This window comes from Aristolochia californica, unplaced genomic scaffold, assembly GCF_029961685.1.
Source record: "Aristolochia californica isolate CCGP_79_NKW_82.1479 unplaced genomic scaffold, dmAriCali1.0.hap1 SCAF_15, whole genome shotgun sequence".
Classification (NCBI taxonomy): domain Eukaryota; kingdom Viridiplantae; phylum Streptophyta; class Magnoliopsida; order Piperales; family Aristolochiaceae; genus Aristolochia; species Aristolochia californica.
Genome location: NW_027181826.1, coordinates 1,802,118 through 1,811,685, shown reverse-complemented (window position 1 = coordinate 1,811,685; position 9,568 = coordinate 1,802,118). Strand labels below are relative to the sequence as shown.

The window sequence follows — 9,568 nt, the reverse complement described above, 5'->3', positions numbered from 1 at the left end:
TAGTAGCACGGTCCAGTGCAAAAATAGAATACAGAGTCATGGCACACATTGTTAGTGAACTCATATGGATAAGATCTCTTCTCACTAAGTTTGGATTCTACAAAGAAGCTCCAATAGATCTATACTGTGACAATCAAGCAGCAATACACATTATATTGAATCCAGTCTTCCATGAAAAGACAACATATTGAAATGGATTGCCATTTTATACGAGAAAAGTTCCAAGCTGGTTTCTTATCTCTGAAGCATATATCATCACAAAATCAAGTTGCAGACATTCTCACCAAGTCAGTTACTCACAAGATTATGTCTACCATATGTAGCAAGCTGGGCATTTATGATGTCTTCCCACCCCCAGCTTGAGGGGGAGTGTTATAATGTGAGACCCACCATGAAGACGTGGGACACCAAGAAGAGTCCTTACCCAAGTAAGCACGAGTCAATGAATTAAGAAGCACAACTGAATTGAGTTAGAAGACTTGAAGATCAAGTGGGACCCACAAATATCTCACGAGTTGTCAACCTTATCAAGATGAGCTGGAAGATCATGAGGGACCCACAAGGATAAGGCTATGAGATGGCCTTCTCCCTTATATTCACGTGAATGCAGCAAGAGTCCTAGTTCAACTCATATTAGGCTTCTAATATATTGGTTTGAATAGACTTATCTTAGTGAGTTAGAGTTGGAATGTAATTAAGATTAAAAGGCTAATTGTATAAGGACTCTACCTCCTCCTCTACTATAAATAGAGGTATTGTAATTCAGAATTAATCAAGTTACACATCTCATTCTCGAGTTAATCTCTCTCTTTCTCCCTTTGCTTGGCGTAACCTCTCTTTGCTTTTTTAGTTTTTCTTCTCTCTACCCAAGAGCTCTTCTTCCCTTTTCTTCTTTCTCTTGCTCAAAATTATGGAAAAGGGATCCTAAATTCAACAGATAAGTGTTTCCCTCTGTTTGTGGGGATAAAAATTGTTCGGTCTCTAGGACTTTTTGTTATATCCTGTAAAAAAGAAAATTCCCACAATCCATCAGAATCAGCAGTTTGGAAAACTTGAGCAATGAGTAGTCTAGAACTAAAACTCACTGAAAGGTTCATTCTTGAAATGGCCTGTATGCACCCGGGAATATCATGTGTATGATTGGAATTTCTTACAAAACGGTGTTCAAGAAGCAAATTTGCAATTGGTCGTTCCAATGGATTCCTCCGAAAGCAACACTGGAGGAAATCTTTACCTTCAGGAGACAGCATTTCAGGTATTGGAGGGTCATTCTTTATGACTTTAAACATTGTCGTCGCCTGTATCGACAGAGAAATATTAATATCACTTTATTCAAGTTTCAGAACCTCGTGAACATGAATAAAATCCTGCAGGAAGCTTACCCCTTCATATTCACTCCAAGGAGGTTTCCCAGTGAACATCTCAATAATAGTACAACCCAAGCTTCAAATATCAACTGCCAGATCATACCCAAAATCCTTGTGCATCATTGCCTACATGACCTGCCGATGGAGACCACAAGCATTTAAGAGTGGCTGGAAATTAATTTATACTTGAGCCAGTACTAACAGACATCAATAAGATGTACCTCTGGTGCCATCCAGTAAGAGCTGCCCTTCATTGAAAGCGCAGCAGCCTGACCACTCAGCTGAATAACAAAAATACATAAGTTCAGAAATGAGTATATTGCTTCTTTCTAACCCTTGAATGATGTATACAAGTTTCTTACATGTTTTACCATCCCAAAGTCTGCAAGTTTGACAACTCCTGAGGCATCTACTAGCAAATTTGTCCCTTTGATATCCCTAAAGAAAGTAAAACATTTGAAGATGAAATATTCTTCAAAACACAATGCGAAAACAATTAAATCCAAGACAAGAATCAGGCCAGAAAGTGCATTTGAGTATATGCATTAGCAAACATGTTCTAGAAGAAAAATGATACAAGTACCTGTGAATTGTTTTTTTGCTGTGCAGGTGTTGGAATTTGTGTTTGTATCGACTGGGCCAGTCCTTGTATAAGATCCGTGGGGTTGCTTTCCTAACAGGTTCGAGCCTTTTAGCCCAATGGTTTCAACATGGTATCAGAGTGGATGATTCTCCTCCTTCTTTGATTTTTTCATCGTCGGCGTAAGGTTCCTTTTATTCCCGACGACGGACATTTGTCGTCATCTTTCTCGCCCATCTTCGGCGATTATTTCCAACAACGATTACCCGCGCATCCTCCTCTGTTTCCGACAGAGGGGTTTTCGTTTCTTCTCCTCTGTTGGGAAGAAGCTCCGTGATTGAAGATTTCGGGCGTCTGTTTCTTGCTTTTTCGACGCCCTCTGAGTTTTCTGACAACAACTCGAGACGACGAACACGCAGTCGAACGCAGTCTCCTCGACGGTTGGCTCATCAGGCGGGATTGTTGGGTTTCTGATTCCGTCGGCAAAGAGGTCAGATTTCGCCTCCTCTCTCAAATTTTTTTTTCGTCTGGATACTGCTGCCGAGGTACTGGCCGAGGGCTGGCCGAATTTTTTCTGGGTTTGGATGTTGGTGGCAGAGGCAAACATTCTAGATTGATTATTGGAGACCGAGAAGTTCAATATTTTTTTTGGATTTGGTCGTTGTTGGCCGAGGGCTGGCCGAATTTTTTTTAGCTGACACAGTTTGGTTTATTGTTGCTTCCGTTGATTTATTGTGGTATCTCCTCACTCAATGGCGACTTCTTCCAATTCTGGTGTTCGTTCCAGTTCAACACGTTCCGCCATTGAATAACCTTCGAACCCCTTCTATATTCACCATTCGGACAACCCAGGGCAAATTCTTGTTTCCCAGCTACTTACCGGTGAAAATTACATTAGTTGGAGTCGTGCGATGTTGATCGCCTTGTCCGTGAAAAACAAAGTGGGATTTGTCGACGGTTCCATTCCTGAACCTCAAAGTACTGATCACAATTTGCTCAACTCCTGGACCCAAAATAATAATATTGTTATCTCTTGGATCTTAAATTCAGTTTCCAAAGAAATTTTTGTGAGTATTATTTTTGCTGCTTCTGCCCGAGAGATTTGGATCGACCTTCGGGATCGTTTTCAACAGAGAAACGGCCCTCACATTTTTCAGCTTAAACGCAAATTAATGAACTTGCGTCAAGACAAGGATATTGTTAGCACTTATTTCACAAAGCTTAAGACTATTTGGGAAGAACTGAGTAATTACCGTCCTAATTGCTCTTGTGGGACATGTTCCTGTAGTGGCGTCAAAAACCTTACTGATTATCATCACATGGAGTATATCATGTCCTTCTTAATGGGCCTTGATGATTCGTTCTCCCAAGTTCGTGGTCAGTTGCTTCTCATGGATCTGATGTCTCCGATTAATCGTGTTTTTTCTCTGATTGTTCAAGAGGAACACCAAAGGAAGACTACTCATGTCTCTGATTCAAGCACTCAGAACACTCCCACTGGCGCCATGGCTTTTGTGGTTAAAACAGGCGTTGCTAAATCTGGTTCTCAACACTCTCCGAAATTTCATTCCAGTTCCAATCCTTCCCGGAATCAGCCTAGCAACAAGTTTCATTGCAATCATTGCAAGAGAGATGGACATACCATGGACCGTTGCTACAAGCTCCATGGCTACCCTTCTGCACCTAAAGCCAAGACCAACAACTATTCTAATGCTGTTGCTCATCAAGTCTCTACTGTTGACGATAGTCAAGGTTCTCCCTCTGTTGGAAGTTTTGTTCAGAATCTGAACTCAACTCAATATCAGCAACTCATGTCCATGTTTTCCACACATTTGAGTAGCTCTGCAAAGGTCTCTACTGCTCCGGAATCTTCCACAACCAACTGCCTGGCAGGTATTTGTTTCTCTGTGTCTTTAAATTCCCTTATTTCTTCACAACATTTCTGGATTGTAGACTCAGGAGCTACTCGACATATTTGTTCTCTAGCTCCTGCTTTCATTTCCTTGCATGTTATTCCCCATACTACAGTTACTTTGCCTAACCATTCTCAAATTTTAGTCCATTTTGTTGGTGATGGTAAACTACATTCTAACCTTGTGCTTAAAGACGTACTGTTTGTCCCTCAATTCAAATTCAACTTGATTTTTGTTAGTGCCTTAGTTACTGAATCTGGGCTTACCGTACGTTTCCTTCCTGATTGTTTTCTTATCCAAGATCTATCCACCCAAAGGATGATTGGCAAGGGTAACAAAATCCAAGACCTATATGTTCTTCGTGCTCCATGTTTGAACCGTGCTTTTGTTAACAATGTTTCTGCTCATGTTTGGCATAATAGGCTAGCCCACATTTCTTTTAAGAAACTTGTTTCTTTGAAAGATCAGTTGAAATGTGATGTAACTGGATTACATAAGTCAGATCCTTGCTATATTTGTCCTCTTGCTAAACAACGAAGTCTCTCTTTTGAATCATATAACCACTTATCAAAATTTCCTTTTGATCTTGAACACTGTGATATTTGGGGACCATATCAGACCGTTTCTTATACTAGTCATCGGTATTTTTTAACTCTTGTTGATGATTGTACTAGATTTACTTGGATTTATCTATTGAAAACTAAATTTGATGCTGTTTCCGTGATACCGAAGTTTTTTAATATGGTTTTTACTCAGTTTAATGCCAAAATCAAGGTTTTCCGCTCCGATAATGCCCCTGAATTATCTTTTGTCGAGTTTTTTCAAGATCAAGGAGTTTTGCACCAATTTTCCTGTGTTGAAAAGCCTCAGCAAAACTCTGTTGTTGAACGCAAACATCAACACCTCTTGAATGTGGCTCGGTCATTGTTTTTTCAATCCCGAATTTCAGTCTCTTTTTGGACAGAATGTATTATGATTGCGGCTTTCTTGATTAATAGAACTCCCTCTCCTCTCTTGAATCACAACACACCTTTTCATTTGCTATACAACACAGCTCCTGCTTATCCTTCTTTTCGCGTCTTTGGTTGTTTAGTTTTTGTTTCCACCTTAGCTGCTCATCGAACCAAGTTCCACCCTCGTGCTCGGATTTGTGTGCTCCTTGGTTATCCAGCTGGTGTGAAAGGGTATAAATTCTATGATGTGGAGTCCAAACAAGTTTTTATTTCAAGAGATGCAGTGTTCCATGTTAGAACTCAGAATATCAAAGAGCCGTTAAGCTCTGCTCGTCGTCGGGGAGGCGCAGCCGAGAAGACGAAGGTAAAAATAAAATTCTGATTTCTTACCGTTTCGAAATATACAAAGGGTCTTTATACATCAAGATGGAAAAATATAACATAATGAAATACGTATAATACAATGTAATAAAATATTAAAAATAAGAAAAAAAAAAGATAAACGTATGTATATTCTAATACTCCCCCTCAAGGTGGCTTGTAAATGTCCTTGACAACCATCTTGGACAACAAAGAAAAAAGTTGAGTAGAAGGAAGAGGTTTAGTGAACATGTCGGCTAACTGGGATTGAGATCGAATGGGAAGTAACTTGAGGACTCCCGAAGTAACACGTTCACGAACAAAATGACAATCGATATCAATATGTTTAGTACGCTCATGAAAGGTGGGATTAGAGGTAATATGTATCGCAGCTTGATTGTCGCAATAGAATAATGCAGGAGATGCAACTTTGACTTGAAAATCTTGAAGAAGTTGTTGCAGCCAAATAATTTCACTGGCAGTGGAAGAAAGGGTACGGTATTCAGCCTCAGCGGAGGAGCGAGAGATGGTGGTCTGCTTTTTGGCCTTCCAAGAAACTAAAGAATCACCAATAAAGATGCAAAAACCCGTAGTAGAGCGGCGAGAATCAAGACATGATCCCTAATCAGCATCAGAAAAGGCCTGCAGTTGCAAGGAGGAAGCAAAAGAAAACAGCAAACCTTGACGAGGACTGTTCTTGAGATAACGAAGTAGGTGATGCACGGCCTTGAGGTGGTATCAGAGCAGGTTGGTCCCGAGTTCGAGTCCCGCTCCCACCGAATTTTGTCCCAGGTATTTCTGGTGAATTTGTCCTGGGTTTTTCCAGGAGTTTGTCCCGGGTTTTTCCGGTGAATTTGTCCACGGGTTTTCCCGTGCGGGGGAGTATTGGAATTTGTGTTTAGATCGACCGGGCCAGTCCTTGTATAAGATCCGTGGGGTTACTTTCCTAACAGGTTCGAGCCTTTTAGCCCAATGGTTTCAACAGCAGGTAAGCCAATCCAGACAGAATATGACGCATGAAATTGCGAACAACTGATTCGGTCATAGCTCCACAGTGATCACAAACATATTTACTAATTGAACCCGGATGAACATACTCCAAAAATATGTAGAAACGATCCTCTACCTTCAAATAACAAAAAAAAAGGGCATTTGAGTATCTTTGTACAAAGGCATCCAACTACTAACAAGAACCAGCAAAGCAGAGATTTGGGAAACAACTTACTATTTCACTTATATAATATTGCACAATATTTGGGTGTTTAAATTGGTTAAAAACTTTTATTTCCCGCCACAAAATGAAAAAGTCTTGAGAATAAAACTAACATGAAATGAAATTTGACTCAAAACCCATTAATTATTTTTCTAAAAATGAACCATTTCTGTAGAAGTAACCTGCTCTAACTGCTGCATGCACTCTGCCAATTTGGGATCATCAGGAATTAAATTAACTTCTTTCATTGCACACAAGGCTCCAGTTTCTCTGTTGAAGAAAAGAGAGTATCAATGCATGGTACAACAGGGCCATACCACAAGTCTTTAAAACAAAATGCTTGAGCAGCCATGTGAGGCAACATAAAAGAAAATGCACCTAAATGTTATTCAAGCAAAAAAGGAGTACCTATTTGTGGCAACATAAACATTTCCAACAGTACCGCTTCCAATGAGTTTTCCCTTTTGCCACTGACTTGTCATTGATGAGACTTCTGATTTTGTTGGAGGTGGATAAGCTGGTTGTGAAGGCACAGAGGCAGCTGGAGGAAGGGGCAGAGGAAGGACAGAAACCAGACCCTCATGCCATGCTGCAGAGGAGTCTGAAGGGGTCTTTGAATGTAGCGGAGCGGTGGCCCCGCTTGGGCTAGCAGTTCGCAAACTCTGATTTCTCCTTGTGGGACTATTGAGTGGTGACCAGTCAGAACTGTGTCCAAATTTCTCTAGCCCTTCTTATCAAAGGAAGGCACCTCTTGAACAGACCAAAATTGAGGTCCTTGCATGTGTGCGTACGATAAAGGGTAGCACCCTGTACTCAATCTCCGAGGACTTTGCTCTGGACTAGACAAGCCACTAGCTGGAGCGCTCTTTGGAGGCACACTTTGCCTGAAGGTTTGTATTTTTTCTAGAGAATTTGAGGTCCGTGGCATCTTTGCACCATGATTCAAGACAGATCCATGTGGTGATGCATATGGCTTTTCTTCACCCTTATGATTGTAAGGATAAGCAAACATACTGCAATATGACAAGAAATAAATTTTAAAAAAAAAATTGAGACAGCATCCATTACTCTAAACAAGTAGTAATGATGAAGAAATACTAGAACCTGCACAGAGTCTTCTCTTGTTCAATCCGACCGATCCCTAGTTTCAGCAATCCTTGTCTGATCTTCTCTACCTCAACAACGAACGGTTCGATCATCGTCTTCGTCCCCTCGTCATCGACTTCTCCACCGTCGATCGGACCTCCCTGCGCTCCCTCCTCCTCGCAGACCGTCTCCCTCGTCCACTTCAACATCCTCAAAGCCTTCTCCGATAGAAACTGAAGCGCTCTCGTCTTCCTCTCGAACCGTTCCTCCAGATCGCCTTGCGCCGCCAACACGCTTAAAATGATCGAGGTGAATTCCTCGTGTAACAAGTCGATCCTCCGCTCCTGTTCGCCATGCGCATCCGTGAGCGAGTCTCGCTCTTTTTGTACCTTCCGTAGCTCCAGAAGAGCCTCCTCGTGTGACTTCTCCGACCGGAGAATTTTCTTGTACGTGTCGTGGACTTCCTCTCGCTTCGAATTTAGCTCTCTCTGTAGCGAATCTCTCTGCGATAAAGCTGCTTGTTTTTCTTCGTGGAGCTTCTGGTTCTCGGCGATCAGACGAGCGATGATCAGCTCGGTTTCCTCTTCGCGGATGTCGTCTGCGGCCATTGCTGGGACTGGGAAGAGCATCGATGTTGGTGAGTCCAGGTTTGTTCTGGGAATTTAAAGAAAATCGACGTAGAGGAAACGTTGCATTTCCGTTGATTCGAGTCTTTGGTCTCTCAGTCTTGACAATGAAGTTGCTGAGATTTTGGAGCGAAATTACGAAGCAAGGAGGCTTTTACGCGGGGGTGGGCATCCGGTCGGGGTTTACCGGAACCCAATTTTAACCCTATCCACACGTATCAGATATAAAACAGAGTTGAGACCGGTCGGGTTTTACATTTACGGGGATCGGGGTTGGGACTGGGTTACAAAGATACTGATCAGGTTGGGTTTAATGAATTGGGTTTTATTTTGGGAATTTTATCAAAATACCAGTTTGAAATAATTTATTTATGAAAATAACGAAGATCTTAACTTATTTGCAAAACTACCGAACTTTGACTGGTCCACTGTATATGTGGACAGTCAAAGGCGACACATAGGCTTTGACTATTTACGCATCGCCCCGTCATCAGAGCGTACTATAGATGAACACAGAGGCTGCCACTAACGTCATTATTATTGACACGTCATCTGCCACATCATTATATGATAAAATTTTGAATAAATTTAAAAAAAATTAAAAATCAAATACACTTTTTATTACCTTATATCTAAAATAAAAAATTATTAAAAATTTTAATGAACAATTAAAAAAATAACTCTTACTTATTTAACACCATTTAATCTCAATTAAAATATTTATTAATTAAAAAAATTATCATTACACTTTTTATTACGTTATATTTTAAAAAATAAAATAAATAAGTAAAATAATTAGATTTAAAATATTAATAAAGAAAAAAAATCTTACTCTTAAGTCTTACCTACATATTATCGATTTAAAATATTTATAAATTAAAAAAATATACAAAAAATTATTTTAGAGTTTAAAAATACAAAATAGCAAACTACAAAATAGAAGATTGTAGAATTTAAAAATCCACACAACATCCTAAATCGAAAACCAGATGCCTTCTTCTTTATCCAGCTACCCATATTGCTTACATACACACGCATTTTCTTAAGCAAAACTCCCATTTTGCAATCGAAAAAATACAAGAACTAAAAACGAGGTAAATCTTGTTAAAAAGACAAAATTTAAAACCTCGTCATTTGGAAAGAAAATCTAAAAGACTTAAACAAAGTTTTAGAATAAGCTGAGATTGAAAAAAGAAGAAACTTAGTACATTTAGGTTTCTTGGAATTCCGCTTCGCAAAAGAAGCATCTGCAATTCCCTCGCTTGAGCAACTCGCAGCTGCCTTCAGAGTCATCTTCAAAATGCAAGGGGAGACGACGGGTGAACGGGAATTAAGAGATTTTCCTCACATCCGCATTCTAGTTTTATCCACTTGCATTTTCCTTTTCGTGTCACCGCTCACTCTAGTTCGGTTTCTTTTCCCCGCTCTGATCTTCGACAGAATCGGTGGTGGAGCGAAAGGGTAGTTCAC

At 40.3% G+C, this 9,568-nt stretch overlaps 1 pseudogene; it reads right to left on the bottom strand.

Moving 5' to 3' along the window:
- Nucleotides 1-908: 908 nt before the first annotated feature.
- Nucleotides 909-8,080, bottom strand: LOC137952132 (mitogen-activated protein kinase kinase kinase 5-like; annotated as a pseudogene).
- Nucleotides 8,081-9,568: the final 1,488 nt, after the last annotated feature.